Genomic DNA, 21,352 nt, shown 5'->3' with positions numbered 1-21,352 from the left:
TGTAAGAGGCAACTAAAAGAGGCTCCAGGGGCTCTGAATTTGGGGAGCGTGGGTTTGTGACCATGGGACCCTTAATTGAGTCCTGGCACTGCTTCCATTTACTTGTGCCAGGCTCCTCACTTTCTATCATATCTGACCTTCCTCGGTCAACTCGTTCTTTTCCGACCCTGATGGTATTAGAGTATTTGAGGCCTAGGGAGTCCTTCCTTTTCACACCCTTCGTGATTCTCGTCTTTCTTTGGCCGATACCTTCATTTTTTGAAGTGTCAGGTCCCTTCCATTTTACTCTCTGATTAGTGTTATATAGAGGATGGTTGCCTAGTTGTACTTACTCTTAAAACCACTTGTCACAAACTGATGGAAAAAAAAACCCTGAAACTTCTTGAGGTCAGTATAAAGTTCTTTAGACTTTTTCAATCACAAACTCACCAGCGTTTTGCCCCAGTGTGGCAGTGGGCTTGGCACACCTTCCAAAGACGCTGGTGGCTAGTGTGCCATTGAGACACTACTGAAAGCCACCTTTGTAGAACAATGCAGTGATGGTGCATTAGGACAGATATCTATCTCCATTCGTATAAATGTCTACCTTTGGATTTTATATAAAAAATGAAGTTAAAGTAAATTATGGTTCTGTTCTGATAAATTAAGTTTTGATATAAAAGCCAGAGGCACGCAGGAGGTGGAGGTTATTTTTATTATTTTTATAGATATAGTATAAATGCTCATAGTATGTAGCTTTTAGCTCATGTGCATTGATCACTGTTTATTGTCATACTTGTTTTTCTGTTACTTTATTATGTATAGTGTTCAGTTTATGCATTGGTTTATATTTTTCAGTGTTTGTATTTTACTTGTGTTATCATTATGATGTTTTCTATTTCTTTTTTACTTTTACGCTCTGAATTTCTTTTCTTTTGTTTAGTTTGTTGAGCGTTGCTTTCTTTCTTCATTATATGTTCTCCAGATCTGTTGTTTAGCTTAGTTATCTTTAATATTATTATAGAATAGTATGTGGGTGCATAATGAGAATGACCGGGGAAAGACTGCCAGAAAATATTTTGACCTTAATCTCGTAGGAAGAAGACCACAGGGAAGACCAAGAAAATGTTGGATAGAGACTGTAAGATCAGATGTGGAGGAGAGAGGACACAAATGGGAGGATGTACTGGAATAGAAGATGTATGAAGACAGAAGGAGATGGCAAGCGCTTGTACACCACACCTGGGAAACTGGAGTTGGGAAATGATGATGATGAGCATTCCAGGTGTATGCATAAGTTTTTGCCAGTTTTTGTGGTAAAGAAAATTCGTATTTTCAAGGGAAATTCATTTTTTGTTTCGGCTTCTACACACTTCACCCATCTTTCAGGTAAATTATGAATACCATGCCAGAAAAACTGCTTGTCTTTTGTGGCAAACTATTTGTCGAGCCATTTTCCAACTTGCTCGAAATTGCTGAAGTGCTGCTCAGCGAGCGCGTGTCCCATTGATGCGAAGAGGTGATAGTCAGATGGCGCCAGGATGGGGGCAGTATGGCGAGTGGAGAAGGATGTCCCATCCAAGCGATTTCAAGGTGTCTTTCACTGGTTTTGCTGTGTGAGACGGTGCACTGTCTTGTAACAAAATCACTTTGCCATGTCTTCTGGTTCATTCCGGTCGTATTTCGATCAAGGTGTGATTTAAATTAATCATTTGTTGGTGATAGCGTTGTGCATTAACGGTTTTGCCAGGCTTTTAGAGTTCATAATACACAATACCGCTCTGGTTCCACCAGACACAAAGCATGGTCTTCTTGCCAAGGCGATTTGGCCTTGAAAGATCGGCTTCGCCAGGTGACAGCAACAATTTTCTCTGCTTTGGATTTTCAAAATAAATCCTTTTTTTTTTGTCATCCATCACAATTCAGTACAGAAGTGATTTTCTTTTATAGCGCTGAAGCAGCATTTCACAAGTGACTTTGCGACTTTCCATTTGCTGTTCATTCAAATCGTGTGGGACTCATTTAGCGAGTTTATTGATCTTCCCCATTGTTCGTAAGCATCTCCTGATTGTTTCTTGTGACACATTTAATGCTTAGTGCCAATTGCTGTTCAGTTTGAGTCCAGAGCGTGCACTGTCTTTCACACTGACATCACCACGTTTAAATTGTCAAAACCATATCTCACATGTTCTAATCGGTGGAGCGTGTTCACCATATTTTTCTACCAGTAAATGATGACTTTCCACCACCTTTTTCCTTTGATTAAATAAAAGCAGTGCGTGCCGCAAATGTTCTTTTTCAGGCACAAACATCGACATGATCACTGAATGATACAACACAGACGCGAGTGTTTGGCGCACTCAACTTGTGTGTGTTGGTAAGTTAATGTCAGATGACCAAACTGACGTATGTATCAAATTCATACACTGTGTACTGTTCGCTGGTGCTATTTCTTTGTGAAACATCTGGTATTTCTTTTATATATGTATTATCCTGTAATTTACGTGGCAAATGTAAGAGAGGGTCATGAGCCCTAACTTCACATTGCTGAAGTAAAATAAATAAACAAATGAATATCTCCCATAGTGCACTGTCACTACACTGTCCTACAAAGGAGGCCTGCAGTGGTGCCTCAACGGCACTCTAGCCGGCAGTGACTTTGACAGGTATAGCAATCCAACTGATAAGCCCACTGCCACACTGGGGCAAAATGCTGCTAATTTTGCAAATGAAAAAGCCTACTTTAATATTCACAATCGGTGAAACTAAACTATGGTTCCTTTCTGGGAACTTCTTTTTTTCTCTAGACAGTTTGGCCACAGTAGCTTTCCCTTTTTGATAAGTTATGTATGGAAATAAATGTAAACTAAATTAAGTGGGTAAAATATTATAAGAAATATTTGTATTTTGTACATTCTCAGAACGTGAGGATATTTGTAAACTGTGGATAGCCAGTGGCCGAAGAGAGACACTTGGAATCCTACCACTTGCACAATAAGTTCATCCCATTTCAGACAAGATTTTAAAAGAAAGCCATCTTCTGCAATAACCAATTTTTGTGTCCTTGAGTGTGCATATTGAGGTATTCTGGCAAAAGGTCATAACCCACATTTTTCTGAAAATTTGCTTTTTACTTATTTCAGTTGATTTCTGTCTTCCGCATGTACTGGCAAAAAATCGTATGCCATAAGAAACGAGAAATATATTTTATTAAGGTTTAAAATAAGTCGTATCCAACGAGTGGTCAGGTTTTAAACAGGCAAAAGGTTGTAACCCATTACCTCATGGAATACGCTAACTTAAGAAGGAACCTCACACTTACTTTTAACTGGCAAAAGGTCGTAACCTATTATCTCGTGGAATAAGCCTACTTGAAACGGAACATCACGCGGACTGGTATCTGGCGAAAGGTTGTAACCCACGAAAGTAGTTTGATATGCCATTAATTCTGCTATTTTGAGAATGGGAAAGAACAGACAAAATGATGAAACAACACAGCAGAATTTTAATTAAATTTGCAGTAAGCCTAATTATAACATTTTTGAACTAATTGCTTAGAATAATATTATTAATAAAAAGTTACTGTTATTCAACATTGGCACGCTTGTCCAATAATGACAAAAGCAATAGTTCAAACAAACTGAAGTTTCCATAAAATGAGGTGAGATTTTTTCATTATTGCAGCCTTATTAAGTTATTGATTTTCCAATATATTTCTGCCGAGAGTGGTGTTTAAGAAGAACGGCTTAGTAAAGAACCTTCAGGATACATGCTTAAAGAATGTAAAGAGGCACATACTGTTAATGACGTAACATCTGATACAGTGACCATTTCAAACATGTGTTTAGAAAGTGTTTCAGGAATTTCAATAAATTCTGAGAATATCCATGTTATAAATCCATTGGACAGTGTATTGGACTCAGTGTGTGTTGAAGGAGGAAGTAGTAGAATTCATGTTGACTGCGACAGTGGAAGTGTGCACCCCTTCTGACCACAGTGGGAAATATGACAATGCTATGTGCTTTATTCCTCCCAGTGATAAATCCTCCAGAAGTAAAATATATTGCAGCAGAACATGTACATGCCACAACACAAACCAATATGAAATTCATACAGATCATGACAAAACAAACCAAGAATCCCATGATGCAGTACAAGGAAACAATCAACAAGTGGTACAATCAGAATATGTCAGAGAAGGATTTAAAGAAACACAACAACATGGTACACAAACACAGCAGAGTGAAAGTGGTCTTGACGATTGTGGGAGCAACAACAATCCAAGTAATGAAGAGGCAATTAATTTTGGAATTAGAAAACATCATGTAAGTGAAAGGGAGGAGAATCTTGGTATGGAACATAAAAATTGGAAAGCTGTTGAAAAGCCCCCAAAGAAGCCTGAGTTAGACACATGCAAAGAAACTTGTGTTCATGATTGTAACAAACACTTCTCTCAGGACAAATGAAAAATGATTTGCTCAGACTTTTGGAAATTAGGTGACTATAAACAACAATCCAGCTTTAAAATAAATTATGTTAAGAAAGAGAACAAGAATATTGCAGAATATTGGCTGAGAAGACATAAAAACTGTTTATTTCAAATTTTTCCACGGTTTCGGCACATTCAGCCCACGATTGATGTACTTTCTGCGTTGCTCTCCGTCTTAGTGTGAGACCTCGCTATTGGAGGAATTTGGTTTTGTTTTAAAAACTGGCCTCAAAACCACCCTCAATTGCTCCCCGAGTGATATTTCCTGGTTACAGGCTTCTCTTCCTGTTGGTTCTGGTGGCCTCGGCATTTGTTGTGCTGCAGATTTGGTGATTCCATCATTTTTAACATATTTCCACAATTCTCTTTGTCTCATCGAGGCTCTCCTTCCATGGAATGACACTTCGCATGTGATGATGCTGTACAAGAGAGCACATCTCGATGGTCAAGATTAGTCGGCATAGTTCCCCCTGATTATTTATTTATTTAGCGTATGGCATACAAATACGTTATTACAAATGAACAAAAATAACCAATGAACCAATCTACAAACAAATATCTAGATCTTGTATGTACTCAATACATTTTGGGGTTGCCATCAAGAAGTCTTCATATGGCCCTCCATATGCTCTGATGCTGCATTCCTCCCTGATGTGTTTAATAGTTTGTCGCGGCGCACCACAGTCGCATAGCGGCGAGGAGAGCATTCGCCATTTAAAAAGTGAATCCCCACATCTTCCGTGTCCCGTCCTGAGTCGGTTGAGCATTGACCCCTGATATTGGCAAGAGAAGTATTCAAGCTGCTTGGGATGCTCCTCTTATCAGTCATCTCCACTCGCTTCTGTAGCAGTGAACTAGTAGTCTTTAAGACAAAGCTGGGCTCCTCACTGATTCTTTTCCTGAATCTGGTGCATGGCTCCAATTATTACCTTCCCCTTCTCTTCATCTCCCATCTCTACAATGAGAGTTTCCATATTGCCTCCATGGCCTTTCCTGTGTGAAAAGTAAAAGCAGGCGCATCCGCCACTTCACTGTGCCAGGATCAAACTTGCCAAGTTGGGGTCAGAAGGCCAGTGCCTCAACTGTCTGAGCCACTCAGCCCGGGGATATGAGGAGTGACGGGTCATATACTAAAAGTTTGTTCAGTAGTAGATACAATATTTTACTTCGAACTATTTAATATTTTCTATAGGAAAACTTATAGTTCCAAAATTACAAAGTAATACTGGAATAATTCATATACTGTAGTTGAAAAGTTAACTTACATTAGTGCCAAGGTTGTAGTTCACATTAATTCAGTATGTTTCAGTCTTTTGAAATATAACATACTGTCATCTATGATTTATTTGACATTTAGTTAAGTCCTGTTAGAGGGGACATGGAACAACTTGCTACTCATGATGAAGGTATTGGGCCCTGTTGGATGTTTAGAAGCTCTTTGAGATTAGGAATAAGTAGCAAGCTTCACAGACTTCTCTTACACAGAAGAATCTGCTTTCTTTAAGACTACACCAGAAATAACAAAGGAAGGGAGTAGAAGTAAGATCTGAAATAATGCCTTTTGAAAATTCAAAAACTCTTTCAAGAGGCTCATGAAGGCAAGAAGATGAAGAACAGAAGCTAGAATTTGATTACTGGTATATACCATAAGCTTTTGGATCAAAGGGTATTGTATGCTCTAGTTATGATGCATGTTATGAAGAACACACTACTGAGGATAATTCTCATTATATTGGGTTACTGAACAATATTCTAGTATCATTGTTGTGACAGAGTTTAACCTTCAGGCACACTCGAGTGTGTACCTTTAGATGATCGTGACTTTGAGAATAACCAATGTGTATGAATTCATTAATGTTCTAAACTATTCTAATTAATCCAGCAGGATTTGGTTAATTTGAAAAATTGGGTCATTCAAAGTGCAACTGATTCCTTGTGAAATCCCAATTAAAAGAATGATTTTATTTAAATTCTAGAATGAAATATTTAAACAATTCAAAGTTTGTGCATGTTCAGTATTATGAATTTGCAATTTAAACTGAACACTGTTACTGAAATTCCCAGATGGGCTACAAATACCTTGCTTTAAAAAAAAAAAAAAAAAAAAAAAAAAAAAGTTATACGTCGTACCGACAGACAGGTTTTATGGCAACGATGGGATAGGAAAGGGCTAGGAGTGTGAAGGAAGCAGCCGCAACTTTAATTAAGGTACAGCCCCAGCATTTGCCTGGTGTGAAAATAGGAAACCATGGAAAAACAATCTTCAACGCTGCCGACAGTGGGGTTCGAATACACGGCCAACTCGCTCAGTAGTAAAGTTATTATTTTTTTTTTGCTATTTATTTTACATCGCACTGACTGGGATAGGTCTTATGGCGATGATGGGATAGGAAAGGCTGGAATGGAAAGGAAGCGGTTGTGGCCTCAATTAAGGTACAGCCCAAGCAATTGCCTGGCGTGAAAATAGGAAACCACGGAAAACTATCTTCAGGGCTGCCGACAGTTGAATTCGAATCCACTATCTCCCGGATGCAAACTCACATTGCAGGTTATAAATTTCATCTTCTTTTTCCGTATTGAAGATCTACTTGTGATACAAATTCTTATAATTTTCTTAATTACCACCTATTCAATACAATAAAAACATAGTACAAACTTACATATTTATTAAGATGTTTATATGGTACATGTTTCGCTCCTTTTCGTGAGCATCATCAGCCAACTATCGTTCACTTAAGGTTGTATAAGATCATGAAATAATTCTTTTGGATCAAGATTATTCCTATAAAACTAATTGACAAATCTTATAACATTTTAAAAGTCACACAACAATAAAATTATGTCTTTAAGTTAAAACTTTTTGTCTAAAATCTTTCTAAGTCTAATATTTTGTTGACGAAAATGGGAAACCACGGAAAACCACCTTCAGGGCTGCCGACAATGGGGTTCGAATCCACTATTTCCTGAATACTGGCCACACTTAAGCGACTGCAGCTATCGATCTTGGTGCCCTACTATGTTATTAATTAGCAGAAGGTCAGATACATGCTGTCATCAGAGAGAGTCTCAATTTGCGACGAGCAAGAAGGAATTATTTTAACCATGTTAATTAATCCTGTCCATATTGACTTTATATTCAATTTCTACAGAACACTTTCCCGCCTTGTCAATACTTTACATATTTTATTATACTTAATTACCGTACATGTTCGAGAGCTAACTACTCTCCTCTTCAGCAGTGCCAAAAGATCAAAATTAAATCTTTGGACTTGATACATTTGTACAAATATAGTTATCAACAGAACAATTATATATAAATCTTGAAATTGTTAAAATATTTCTTTGTCTTCCAACTTTTACTTACTTACTATGTCATTTATTACAAACTTTAAACTAGAAATTTCAAATCATAAAATGAATAAAACCTATTAAATTATTCACTATATGCTAAAATTTAAAATCTGCTCTGTTCTTGGAACTTTACATCTAAAAAAGAAAATTTTCTTTGTGTCCAAATTTACATTTACTTTGTCATTTAGTAAAACACTTTAAAATAGAATAATTTTCAATTCATAAAATAAATAACACCTATTAAGTTAATCACTATATGTTGAATTTAAAATATTTTCTTGCAATTTCTCCTTTCCTTAAGTCCTAAAATAAGAAAACATTATATTTAAATTTCTAATCTGTAATTCAATTACCTTATTTATTCAAATAATTGTCAATTAACTCACTGCTATATTTCTTGAGACCTTTCACATAAGTAACTAATCTCATGTTTGTTCTTTATTGAAGATAACAATAATTAAGATTCTATTAGAATAAAATTTATTGTAGCTACCTATTCAATACAATTCACCATTTGTGGTGATTAAATTGTAAGTGATTTGTATACACTACATAGGTACATGTTTCGTCTTGTTTTTGGGCATCTTCAGCCTATTGTCAATCTTAAGGTCAAGACCCAGGTCCTGTCTTTGTTAAACATTTGGAACCAAAAACCAAACCAAACCCCATGGCACTACAGTCCTTGAAGGGTCTTGGCCTACCAAGCGACCGCTGCTCAGCCCGAAGGCCTGCAGATTACGAGGTGTCGTGTGGTCAGCACAACTAATCCTCTCGGCCGTTATTCTTGGCTTTCTAGACCAGCGCTGCTATCTCACTGTCAGATAGCTCCTCAATTCTAATCACGTAGGCTGAGTGGACCTCGAACCAGCCCTCAGGTCCAGGTAAAAATATCTGACCTGGCCGGGAGTTGAACCCGCTGCGTCCGGGTAAGAGGCGGGCACGCTACCCCTACTGGGTGGGTGAAACACGTATGTATGTAGTGCGAGGCGAGGCGAGGCGAGGCGAGGCTAGGCAAGGCAAGGCAAGGCAAAGCAAAGCAAAGCAAAGCAAAGCAAAGCAAAGCAAAGCAAAGCAAAGCAAAGCAAAGCAAAGCAAGCACAAAGAAATATTTTAACAAAGATTTATATATAACTGTTCTGTTGATTTGTACAAATGTATCAAGTCCAAAGATTTAATTTTGATGTTTTGGCACTGCTGAAAAAGAGAGTAGTTAGCTCTCAAAACATGTACAGTAAAGTACAATAAAATATGTAAAGTATTGACAAGGCAGAAAAGTGTTCCATAGAAACTGAGCAAGGAGGAAGCAATCAGGATTAAAGGGTGAGAGAATTTTTTCTTATGGAAGTCACATTGCTCACGTCATCTGGATGTTGCTATAAGCCTGAAAACAGACAGAATTTTTGTAAGAGAATATCCTTGGAGAGAGCAGCCTGGTACTTACCTTTTCAGCAAGTGAAGTTCACTTTTAAATTCCTTTTTGTATGTTAAGGCTTGTGTACTAACTTTGATGGTCAAAGTCCTTTTCAGATTCCTCTCCAGAGACCAGTTATCCTGTATAATCTGTGTCTGAAAACTGTGTCCACACACAGAATGTACACTAGTTTCACCTCTGTGATAAAAGTTGAAGAACTTAAAGAAGTGGGAAAAAGAAGAATAATATTGTAAGGGAGTCCAAAATAAAACCAAGAACTATACCAACCTTTCTTAAAAAATAAAATCTAGAGCACTGAAATGTGCAAGATAGAGGAATGAGAAGACATCTATCACAATCAAGTTATTAAGAAATTAGGCACCACAACTGACCTCTTGGATGTTGCTTGTATCTTAAGTAAAGCATGGAAACAAATCACTTTGCAACTCATGATAATATGAGCGTGACATTCCTATAGATGGAGCATTAAGATTACAGCTGAATTAGGAGTTGGGAAGTGGAAGTCAAGTTTTGTTTGGTTTGATGAATCAAGGAGAGAAAAATATATCTTTTAAATGTGTTTGTGGTGAGAGTGGGAATGTGGATGGAGAAATGGCTAACTTAAGGTTGGGAGGATTGCTGAAAGTCATTTTAGATTACAAACCAACAAACATTTTAAACATGGATTTTCTTCTACTGTTGGCCAAATAAAATTTTACATTTAAAGAACATTGTAATGGAGGAAAACAGTAGAGAAAGTGACTGTTTTAGAGCGGCAAATATGAATCTGTTTGAAAAACTCTCTTTAATTACAGAAAAAGTGATTCATCATGTGGGTTACTGTAGTTCATGTCTTACTTCGTGAACCATGGGCAACGGCTGCGTAGTCTCGTAAGTGGTCCTGAGTCAGAATAACAGTTGCTATGGAATAGGAGTGAGCGTCTTAGACATACGGAGGGTTGCCCCAGTTAAGTTTGAACGATTTTGACGTACCATTTGTCCTTGACGATTCCTTTTCTCCAGACCCGGTTGTGCTCGATGTGATAGCCACAGGCATGGACTATTGACCTACATCTCGATTTACAATCTAGAAAACTTCAACAGAGTATAGGAAGATGAATATTGTCCCATACAGCCCTGCACACTTTCCAAAGACCCTCAATAGTGGCGGAATGTATAGAAGAAAGCTCTCTTTACAGGAGACAGACACACAGAAAACCATCGGTGAGGCAACCGGGGATTTGACAGGGATGTCACTAAATGGTGTGACACATTTCTCTCGTAGTAGGTGACTGATGATCTGGCAGTATGACTGGATGCCTTTCCCATGTGAATCCAGACATTTGAAGCATCCTCACCTACAGCCGAGGATATCTTTGTCGAAATAGCGGTCCATGACATTCTTCTGGAGGTAGGTAGCATTGATCACATTTTTCGACACTTTGAGGATTCGAAGTTTACCCCGGGCACAATATCCTGCCACTACCATGAATCCCGTAGCAAACTTTTCTTTGTTTTCTTTGATGAAGTTTGAGTGCCCCTTTTGGCCTTTTGGGCGAGAGTAAATTGCCCGGGGCTTGTTGGTGTCATCTAAATAAACCAAATCTTCATCCAGGGTAACAACTGACAGCCATTTATCCTCTGCTAGGTAGGTTTCGTATAATTTTCTGGGATTAGTGAACTGTTCTTGAACGTGCCTTACTTTCAAAGCATGTCCACGTGCCTTATGCTGCTTTACCAGGTTCAGGTCTTTTTTAATTATATGGTAGACTGTACCTTTAATAGTACTTGTGTAGCTGACAAGGTGTTTTTGAGTTGGTAGATTTTCCTTCAGGACAGCAGCTTTTACCTTCTTAATGATGGCCGGAGTCCTGGAGGGTCGAACTCTATTCCGCGGCAGTTTTTTCGAACTTGTTGTTTCTGGTGGAAAACCATTTTCATGTAATTTTATTGCATTGTCTACAGAGGACTTACTAGTGTTGAGACTTTCATTTTACACTGTTGTACAATCCTTGATAATGAGAAATTATCATCGTAAAGGCCATTACGTAGCCTTGCCATATATCTGTAATTTGGCAGACCATGAGGCAACAATGGTAGGATATGACTCTATGCGGCACTTCTCTAAATCACACTGACCAGACAAAAAAAAAGATATGCAACTACTTCCAGGAGCGACAGGTGAGCTGAAGGTCGCATCCTGTATTAACTGGGACAACTCTCTGTATCCTAAGTCATGTCCCTCCTCGTGCTCAGGCAGTTAGAACTATACAATACACCATGGTCCCTAACCTGTTAGAGGAGAGCTTCTCGCTGGGACCATGTGCAAATAGAGTAACATCCTGCTTTACAGAATACTTACACCTATGGGAGAAACGGAGTTCCACTTACATTTAACAGGTGAGGGACTCCTTGGAACCAACTTGAAGAACTTGATGGGGAGCTATCAATATTAATGGGCCTTATGGAAGAAAGAAAGAAAGAAAGAAAGAAAGTAGAACCGGCCGAGTCAGCAAAAAACAAGGAGGTGCCTCGATGTGCTAGGAGTAAATGATGTTCGGATAAGGGGAGATAACGAGGAAGGGACACGAGACTATAAAGAGCTCATAACAGGCGTTAAAAAGAGAAGGGTCAGAGTGCGGGGTAGGACTGTTCATCAACAATACTGTTGCACACAACATAGTTTCTGTGAGGCATGTAATTGAGTGAATGATGAGAGTTGATTTAGCACTTAGAGGAATTAGGACAAGATTTGTTTCAGTGTATTCACCATGTGAGGGTGCAGATGAGGATGAAGTCGACAAGTTCTATGAAGCACTGAGTGACATAGCAAGGGTCAACAGCAAGGATAAGAGAAGCTGATGCGTAAATGTTTTGAAGATATGGAAGCTAAGTAGAATGGGAAGTGCGTACTGGATTTCTGTGCTAGTATGGGATTAGCAGTTATGAATACACTCTTACAGCATAAGGTTATTCACCATTATACATGGGAGGGTAGGAGCACCAGATCCATAATAGACTACAGTAACATCCTGGTTAACCGAAACCCAGGTTATCCGAAATGCCTCCAAAATAGCAAATAAAACAAAACCATGTACTGTACTGCACGTGGATAATCACAGTATACAATATTTAATGAGTTGCTTTTTTTCAATGTGGGAAAAAAGAAGTCATCGTTGTACCAGCTGTATACATTAAAATCTTTTCTTTTAAGACAACACAGAAACTACAGTATGTACATGTGTTGTTGTTATTTTAGGTTGCATTAACATTTGTTGAACAATACAGTGAGGCAATACTGGCTGATGTCCTTCTAATGAAATGATGGAGAGACATTGCTGCTTGAAAATGTTGGGAAGGACGCAAGAAACAAACAAATTTTACTGAGATTATTGAATGAGTAATTCATAATAATATGGTTCATGGTGTGGATTATGATAGTCATGTCCTAGTTCGTGAACCATGGGCAACGGCTGAGTGGCCTAGTAAGTGGTCGTGAGAGTCAGGATACCAGTTGCTATGGAATAGGAATGGGCATCTCGGACATATTCTGAGTCATGGCCCTCCTTGTGCTCGGGCAGCTAGGACTATACAATCCTAACTCGTTAGAGGAGAGATCATCACTTGACTGTGTGTAAGTAGGGTAGCATCCTGCTTCATGAATTTGCAGAGCTCAAAACATTTTAAGCAAGCCTCGGACCTATGGGAGTAACAGAGTCCCACTCCCATTTGACAGGCGAGGGACTCCTTGGAAACAACTTGGCAAACGAAATGGAATTCGATGGGGAGCTATCAATATTAATGGGGCTTATGGAAGAAAGAAACTAGAACTGGCTGAGTCAGCAAAGAGGATGCATCTGGATGTGCTAGGAGTGAATGCTATTTGGGTAATAGGAGATACTGAGGAAAAGAGAGGAGACTACCCATTTAAAGTGTACTTGCTGGGTGTTAAAAAGAAAAGGGCAGAGTGCGGAGTTGGACTGTTCATCAGGAACACCACTGTACGCAACGTAGTTTATGTTAGGCACGTAAATGAACAAATGATGTGGGTAGATTTGGCAGTTGGAGGAATTAGGATGAGAATTGTCTCAGTGTATTCCCCATGTGAGGATGAAAATGAGGATGAAGTTGACAAGTTTTATGAAGCATTGGGTGACATCGTAGTCAGGGTCAACAGCAAGGATAGGATAATCCTAATGAGTGATTTCAATGCAAGAGTTGGAAATAGAACTGAAGGATATGAAAGGGTGATGGGTAAATATGGGGAAGATATGGAAGCTAATGGGAATGGCAAGCAATTGCTGGACTTCTGTGCTAGTATGTGTTTAGCTGTTACGAACACATTCTTCAAGCATAAGGCTATTCATCGCTACACTTGGGAGGCTAGGGGTACTAGATTAAATAGACTATACCTTAACTGACTTTGATTTCAGGAAGTCTGTTAGGAATGTACAGGTTTTCCGGGGATTTTTCGATGATACAGACCACTATCTGATCTATAGTGAACTAAGTATCTCTAGGCCTAGGACAGAGAAAGTGAAATCAGTCTGCAAACGATTAAGGGTAGAAAATCTCCAGGATGAGGAATTAGACAGAAGTACTTCGATATGATTCAAACAGTGGACAGTAAGCAGGTTCAGGATATAGAAAGAGAATGGGTGGCATACAGGGATGCTGTAGTAGAAACAGCAAGGGAATGCCTAGGAAACTGTGTGTAAAGATGGGAAAAAGCAAACAACTTGGTGGAATGATGAAGTGAGAGCAGCTTGTAAACGTAAAAAAGAAAGCTTATCGGAAATGGCTCCAAATAAGGGCCGAAGTAGACAGGGAATTCTACGTAGATGAAAGAAACAGAGTGAAACAAATAGTTGCTGAATCCAAAAAGATGTCGTGAGAAGATTTTGGTAATAACCTGGAAAGGCTAGGTCAAGCAACAGGGAAATTTATGGACAGTAATAAAGAAAGGAAGGGAGGGAAAAAGGAAATGAACAGTGTTTTGGGTAATTCAGGTGAACTCATAATAGATCCCAAGGAATCACTGGACAGGTGGAGACAATATTTTGATAATCTTCTCAACGTAAAAGGAAATCTTCCTGGTTGTGTCGCGTTCAATCAAGCTCATGGGGAGGAGGAAAATGATGTTGGTGAAATTACGCTTGAGGAAGTGGAAAGGATGACAAATAAACTCCATTGTCATAAAGCATAAGGAATAGGTGAAATTAGACCTGCAATGGTGAAGTATAGTGGGAAGGCAGGGATGAAATGGCTTCAAAGGGTAGTATGATTAGCATGGGGTGTTGGTAAGGTACCTTCAGATTGTCCGACTCGTTGGCTGAAGGGTCAGCATACTGGCCTTCGATTCAGAGGGTCCCGGGTTCGATTTCCGGCTGGGTCAGGGATTTTAACCTTCATTGGTTAATTCCAATGGCCCGGGGGCTGGGTGTGTATTGTTCCCAACATCCCTGCAACTCACACACCACACATAACACTATTCTCCACCACAATAATACGCAGTTACCTACATTTGGCAGATGCCGCCGGGTCTGCCTTACAAGGGCTGCACTCGGCTAGAAATAGCCACTCAAAATTGTTATATGCCTTCAAATTGGACAAAAGCAGTAATTGCACCTATCTATAAGCAAGGGAACGGAAAGGGTTGCAACAATTATTGAGGTATCTCACTGATTAGTATACCAGGCAAAGTATTCACTGGCATCTTGGAAAGGAAGGTGTGATCAGTGGTTGATAGGAAGTTGGATGAAAATCAGTGTAGTTTCAAACCACAGAAGGGCTGTCAGGATCGTATTTTCAGTATGCGCCAGGGAAATGAAAAATGTCACGAGAGGAGTGAACAGTTGTGTTTATGTTTTGTACATCTACAGAAAGCATATGTCAGGGTACCGAGGGAAAAGATGTTCGCCATACTGGGGGACTATGGAATTAAGGGTAGATTGTTAAAATAAATCAAAGGTGTTGACAATTGGGCTTCAGTGAGAATTGATCGTAGAACAAGTTCTTGGTTCAAGGTACTTACAGGGGTTAGGCAAGGCTGTAATCTTTCACCTTTGCTGTTCATAGTTTACATGGATCATCTACTGAAAGGTATAAAGTGGCAGTAAGCAGTCTGGCCTATGCTGACGACTTGGTCTTAATGGCAGATTGTGCCAGAAGCCTGCAGTCTAATATCTTGGAACTTGAAAATAGGTGCAATGAGTATGATATGAAAATAAGCCTTTCGAAGACTAAATTGATGTCAGTGGGTAAGAAATTCAACAGAATTGAATGTCAGGTTGGTGATACAAAGCATAATTTCAAGTATTTAGGTTGTGTGTTCTACCAGGATGGTTATATAGTAAGCGAGATTGAATCAAGGTGTAGTATAGCTAATGCAGTTAGTTCGCAGTTGCGATCAACAGTATGCTGTAAGAAGGAAGTCAGCTCCCGGACGAAACTATCTTTACAACAGTCTGTTTTCAGACCAACTTTGCTTTACGTGTGAGAAAGCTGGGTGGGTTAAAATAACAGACATGAAAGTAGCGAGAATGTCAGCTAGTACAAACAGGTGGAAACAATGGCAGGAGGGTACTCTTAATGAGGAGATAAAGGCAAAGTTAGGAATGAACTCAAAGGATGAAGCTGTATGCATAAACCGGATTCAGTGGTGGGGTCATGTGAGAAAAATGGAGGAGGATAATTTACCTAGGAGAATAATGAACTCTGTTATGGAGGCTATGGGAAGTAGAGTTAGACCAAGACGACGATGGTTAGACTTTCTAACGATTTAAAGATAAAATGTGTAGAACTAAATGAGGCCACAGCACTAGTTGCAAATAGAGGATTGTGGCAACATTTAGTAAATTCACAGAGGCTTGCAGACTGAACGTTGAAAGACATAACGGTCTATAATGATAATTTATGCATGTATGTATATATTCATAATAAGTATATATGGATGGACTGTAATCCTAAAAAATGTCATTTTAATGTTAATAAGGAACATAAGTGTAGCCTACAAGGAGACTTCGGAATTTGTTTGGCCTTCAAAACATTTCAGAATTGTTGTTGTTATTGTTGTTTGAGTCATCAGTCCATAGAATGGTTTGGTGAAGCTTTTTTTGCTATGGGCTTTATGTCGCGGTTTGGTGAAGCTCTCCATGCTAGCCTATCCTTTGCTAACCTTTTCATTTCTACATAACTACTGCATCCTACATCTGCTTTAATGTGGTTGTCATATTCACACCTTGGTCTATCTCTACTGTTCTTACCACCTACACTTCTCTTAAAAACCAACTGAACAAGTCATGGTGTCTTAAGATGTGTCCTATCATTCTATCTCTTCTTCTCAACAAATTTAGCCAAATCTATCTCCTTTCACCAGTTCAGTTCAGTATCTTTTCTTTTGTGATTTGATCTATCCATCTCACCTTCAGCATTCTTCTGTAACACCACATTTTAAAATCTTATATTCTCTTTCTTTGTGAACTACTTACCCTCCATGTTTCACTTCCATACAATGCCACGCTCGAGATGAAAGTCGTTAGAAACATCTTTCTAATTCCTCTATCAATGTTCGAAGTGAGCAAATTTCTTTTTTTAACATACTCGACTCATTTGACGTGGCGTTCACGCAAGCATTGACCAGGCCTTCAACTCAAATGATAAGACATTCACGCACCGCGCCGAGTCGTAAGTACTAGCTTATATATTTACAACCCCTGCAAGGATTTCCCTTTTGCGAACTTCTATGAATAGAAAATGAATGTGGTCTGTTTACAGCTCTCCTGCTAAGAACTTGTACCATAATTTATTGCCCAATTAAGGCCTCTGAAAGCACAAACATTTCATCAGGTGTCAGTCAGGCTCCTCCGGGCGTAGTAAAGGCTGGAGACAGCAATGCTATGGCTGGGTCAAATGAAAGTGTTTTAGAGAGTAATTTGGAAGACAGTGATGGCAATTATGATAATACTGAAGAAGAGATTTTAAGTGAATGTGACAGTTCATCTGATACGAGTGGCTGTGAAATCGTACCTAAAGCCTCATGTGATGTGGTGTGGCTTAGTAATAGTGATAACCAACCAGTTAATCATCATTTTACAGTCTTTCCAGTGGTGTCAGGAGAACTCTGAGACAAATATTTACATGATTCTGTATCGGCGGCGTCTGTTTTTGCAGTTTATGGACTCATTACTTTCCCATATTGTGCGGGAAACAAATATTTACACTACAGAAAAATGATCGGAATCAGATAGAAAATAAGAATAGATGGTGACAAAAGTGGTTTTGACACTAATGAGGATGAAATCAGGGCCTACTTTGGCCTCTACATTCTTATGTCTCAGGTTCATAAGTCTCACGTCCAATTGTATAGGAGCAAAGATAAAGGAATTGAGACCCTAAAAAGTGTGAAGTGCCTCTACATATACCCGAATGTTTTTGAAATTTATCACATAAAATCTTTGTTCCGGCATTATTTCAGAGTGATGCACATTAGTTCTGACCATGTAGCTTACTTGAGTTGAGGGCAATTTAAATCTGATTACTAAGTGCGTGCATGGGACATTTAAACCTGAAGTGAATAGGTTAAGAAAGCTCTTCTTTGCTTGTGCTAGTCTGCATTTTATGTCCTCCTTACTTCTGCCATCGTCTGTTATTTTACTTTATTACATTTTTTATTATATTTTATTTTTATACTTTAAATATATTTTATTATACTTTTTATTTTATTTATTTTACTACTATTGGAAACTGTAACTCCATTATTTGTTATTGCTATGAAGACGAAACTGATTACAGGATCAAAATGCGTCAGCAGATTATTAACATTACGCGACCTAATATCCCCAAATTAAGTACTATTATGTCATGTAGTGGTTGTGAAAATCTATGTATTAATATTCATCTACTTCATTTAAGACTTCATTTCCTAATCTAATATTACCTCCATCTCTTGACTTCGTTCAACAGCACAGAATTTTTCTTTGATTTTCTTTACTGCCTGTTCTATATAAACATTGAAAAGGAGGGGAGAAAACTGCAGCCTTGTTACACTCCTTTCTGGGTTGCTGTTTCTTTTTCAAAGCCCTCGAATCTTATCGCTGTAGACTGATTTTTATATAGAATGTAGATAATTCTTTGTTCTCGGTAACTGATCCCTAACACCTTCAGAATCTCAAATAGCTTGGTCCAATCAACATTATCGAATGACTTTTCGAGAACTAGGAACGCCATGTACGTGGGCTTGTTCTTCTTAATTTGATCCTCTAAAATCAGACGTAAAGTCATGATTGCTTCACGTGTTCCTACATTTCTTCTGAAGCCAAATTGATCTTCTCCCAACTTACTTTCAACTTGTCTTGCCATTTTTCTGTAAATAATACAGGTTTGTCATCAATTCCAGGTGCCTTGTTCCTATTTAGGTCTCTCACAGCTTTGTCAAATTCTGACCTCAAAATTGGGTCTCCCATTTCATCAGCATAACAACCTTTCTTGTTCCAGACCCACATCATCTATGTCTTTACCTTGATACAACTGTTGGATATGTTCCTGCCATCTTACTGCTTTGCCTTCTTCCCTAGAAGTGGTTTTCCATCTGAGCTCTCAATATTCATACGCCTATATTTCCTTTCTCCAAACGTTTCCTTGATTTTCCTGTATGCAGCATCTACCTTTCTTAAGACCATACAACCTTCAACACTTCATTCTTTAATCACCTGTATTCTTTTCTGCCCTCTTCATTTCTTGCATTCTTGTATTTCCATCTTTCATCAATCAAGTCCAGTATCTCGTCAGTTATCCATTGATTCTTAGTTGACCTTTCCTTTCTTCTGAACTTTTCTTTAGCAGCCTTACTGATCTCATTCTTCATGACTGTCCATTCATCCCCTGTTGTGTTTACTTCAGACTTTTCATTTAGTTCATGTTCCTTGAAATAATCCTTCACACTCTTTTCTTTCAACTTGTCTAGATCCCATCTCCTTGCATTCCTTCCTTTCTTCAATTTCTTCAACTTCAGATGGCATTTCATGACCAACAGGTTGTGGTCAGAGTCCACATCTGCTCCAGGGAAAGTCTTGCAATCCTACACCTGGTTTCTGAATCTCTGCCTAATCATAATAACGTCTATTTGATACCTTCCAGTGTTTCCAGGTCTTGTCCATGTATACAGCCATTGTGTGTGGTATTATAGAATTACATACTGTAATTAGATTGTAGATAGATAGATAGATAGATAGATAGATAGTAATAGGTGTTCATGGCTTAAACGAGTTACATGAAAGGAGCTTCCCCGTAGATTGCAATGATAGGTGTTCAAGACAAAAGCAGCAATCGGGCGTACTCTGGACAATGTTGAGAGAATAATTTAAATAAATTCCGGCACCTCGGTGTCTCTGAAAACGGTCGAAAAAGTAGTTAATGGGACATAAAGCCAATAACATTATTATTATTATTATTATTATTATTATTAATTTTAAATGATCTGGTGGCTGATCCTTCCACAACAGACACATTGAAGAATATGAATAAAACGGTCTTTTCAGGACCCCACCTGGCAATTATGTCCATAAATACTGAGCGAATGTTTTCCGGGAAAAGAAGATTTGGAAAGAATCTTTGTAAAATACATGGTTGTAACCTCCTTTGTGTTCAAGAAACACACCGGAACAGAAATCAACATTGTCCAAGAGTTATTGATATGCACTTGGTAGTAAAGATATCAAATCAATGTTATGGTAGTGCCATTTATGTTAAGCCTGGTATCGCTGTCCTGTCCACTGACATTTCGCAGGGGGATGATGTAGAGATTCATACAGTTGAGCTGAATCATTGTACTATTTCATCTGTGGATAAATCACCCGGCAGCGTATTGAACTTCCATACCTCTGTATGGGGATACGAACACAATGATGAAGATGGAGGGGCAGTGTTCGAGTGGGCAGGGGCTAATCAGCTACTTCTGATCCATGATGCCAAATTACCTCCTTCTTTTAATAGCAAACGATGGTACAATCCAGACCTAATTTTTGTCAGCGAAGGAATCGCTCAGCAGGGTGTGAAAATTCCCCCTGCCCCATGTTTGTACCTTTCTGAAGACGATTTAATTTCAAGAAAGCTGACTAGAACTTGTTTACTACATGTTTGGAAGATGCTGTATGTGATATACGTAACTCCACAGATGATTACAATCTGTGAAGAAGAGCTCTAGATTATCAGCTTCTTGTGGATGTTGTACAAATTATGTTCCTCGACTCAACAGACACACATCAGTTCCGTTATCTAAATATATAGAATTATTTGATCAAGACCTATTTGGACCGTTCGTAAACATCAACATCATTAGCCGTGCACAAAAGAGAGCGATGGATTTCCACCCTCGAAGAATTGGATATGTCTAAGAGTTGCCAGAAAGCTTGGAAACTCTTGAAGTGGCTTAATAATGACTTCACTAAAGCCCGGATGCATGTCAACTTGTCCCTGGACACTATTGCAAGGCGCATAAGCAGAGCTAAGTTGGAAAGTCAATTTGACATGGAGACTAGTGACCTCACAGAACATATCACCATGATGAACTAGAAGGAACCACCAAGAAAATCCAAGACAGGCAAGGCAACGGGTTTAGATGATATGAGAGTGGAGCAGATTAAAAATTTCAGTACCAGGGCGAAGGAGTGGGTTTTTTCTTTCTTCAATAACTGCCTAATGAATAAACAAATACCATCGGTTTGGAGAAAGACCCGAGTGATTGCCATTTTGAAACCAGACAAAGATGCATCAGATGTCAGGAGCTACAGGTTGATATCACTGTTGTATCATCGCTATAAGGTATTTGAGAGAATCCTGCTTGAGTGGATGATTTTGAAGGTAGAACAAGCAGGTTTCAGATCGGGTAGGAATTGTACATCACAGGTCCTAAATTTCACCCAGTACATTGAGGATGGATATGAGAAACATATGGTAACTAGCATGGCCTTCGTGGACTTCACTGTGGCATTTGATATGGTGCACCACAGAATGTTGTTATGCAGGCTTTACCACATAACAAAAGACTATGGTTTCCCAAAGATCATTGAGACTCTCTTACAGAACTGCAGGTTTTTGTTGAGTTCCAAGGAAGGAATAGTAGA

At 38.8% G+C, this 21,352-nt stretch overlaps 1 protein-coding gene across 2 annotated transcripts in view; it reads right to left on the bottom strand.

Moving 5' to 3' along the window:
• AP-1sigma (AP-1 complex subunit sigma-2) overlaps nt 1-21,352 on the bottom strand; it is a 424,692-nt gene that overhangs the window by 97,102 nt on the left and 306,238 nt on the right. The window lies entirely within an intron of this gene.

Source organism: Anabrus simplex, chromosome 1, assembly GCF_040414725.1.
Source record: "Anabrus simplex isolate iqAnaSimp1 chromosome 1, ASM4041472v1, whole genome shotgun sequence".
Classification (NCBI taxonomy): Eukaryota; Metazoa; Arthropoda; class Insecta; order Orthoptera; family Tettigoniidae; genus Anabrus; species Anabrus simplex.
The sequence above is the reverse complement of the archived record's forward strand: the minus strand, read 5'-3'. Positions and strand labels throughout refer to the sequence as shown.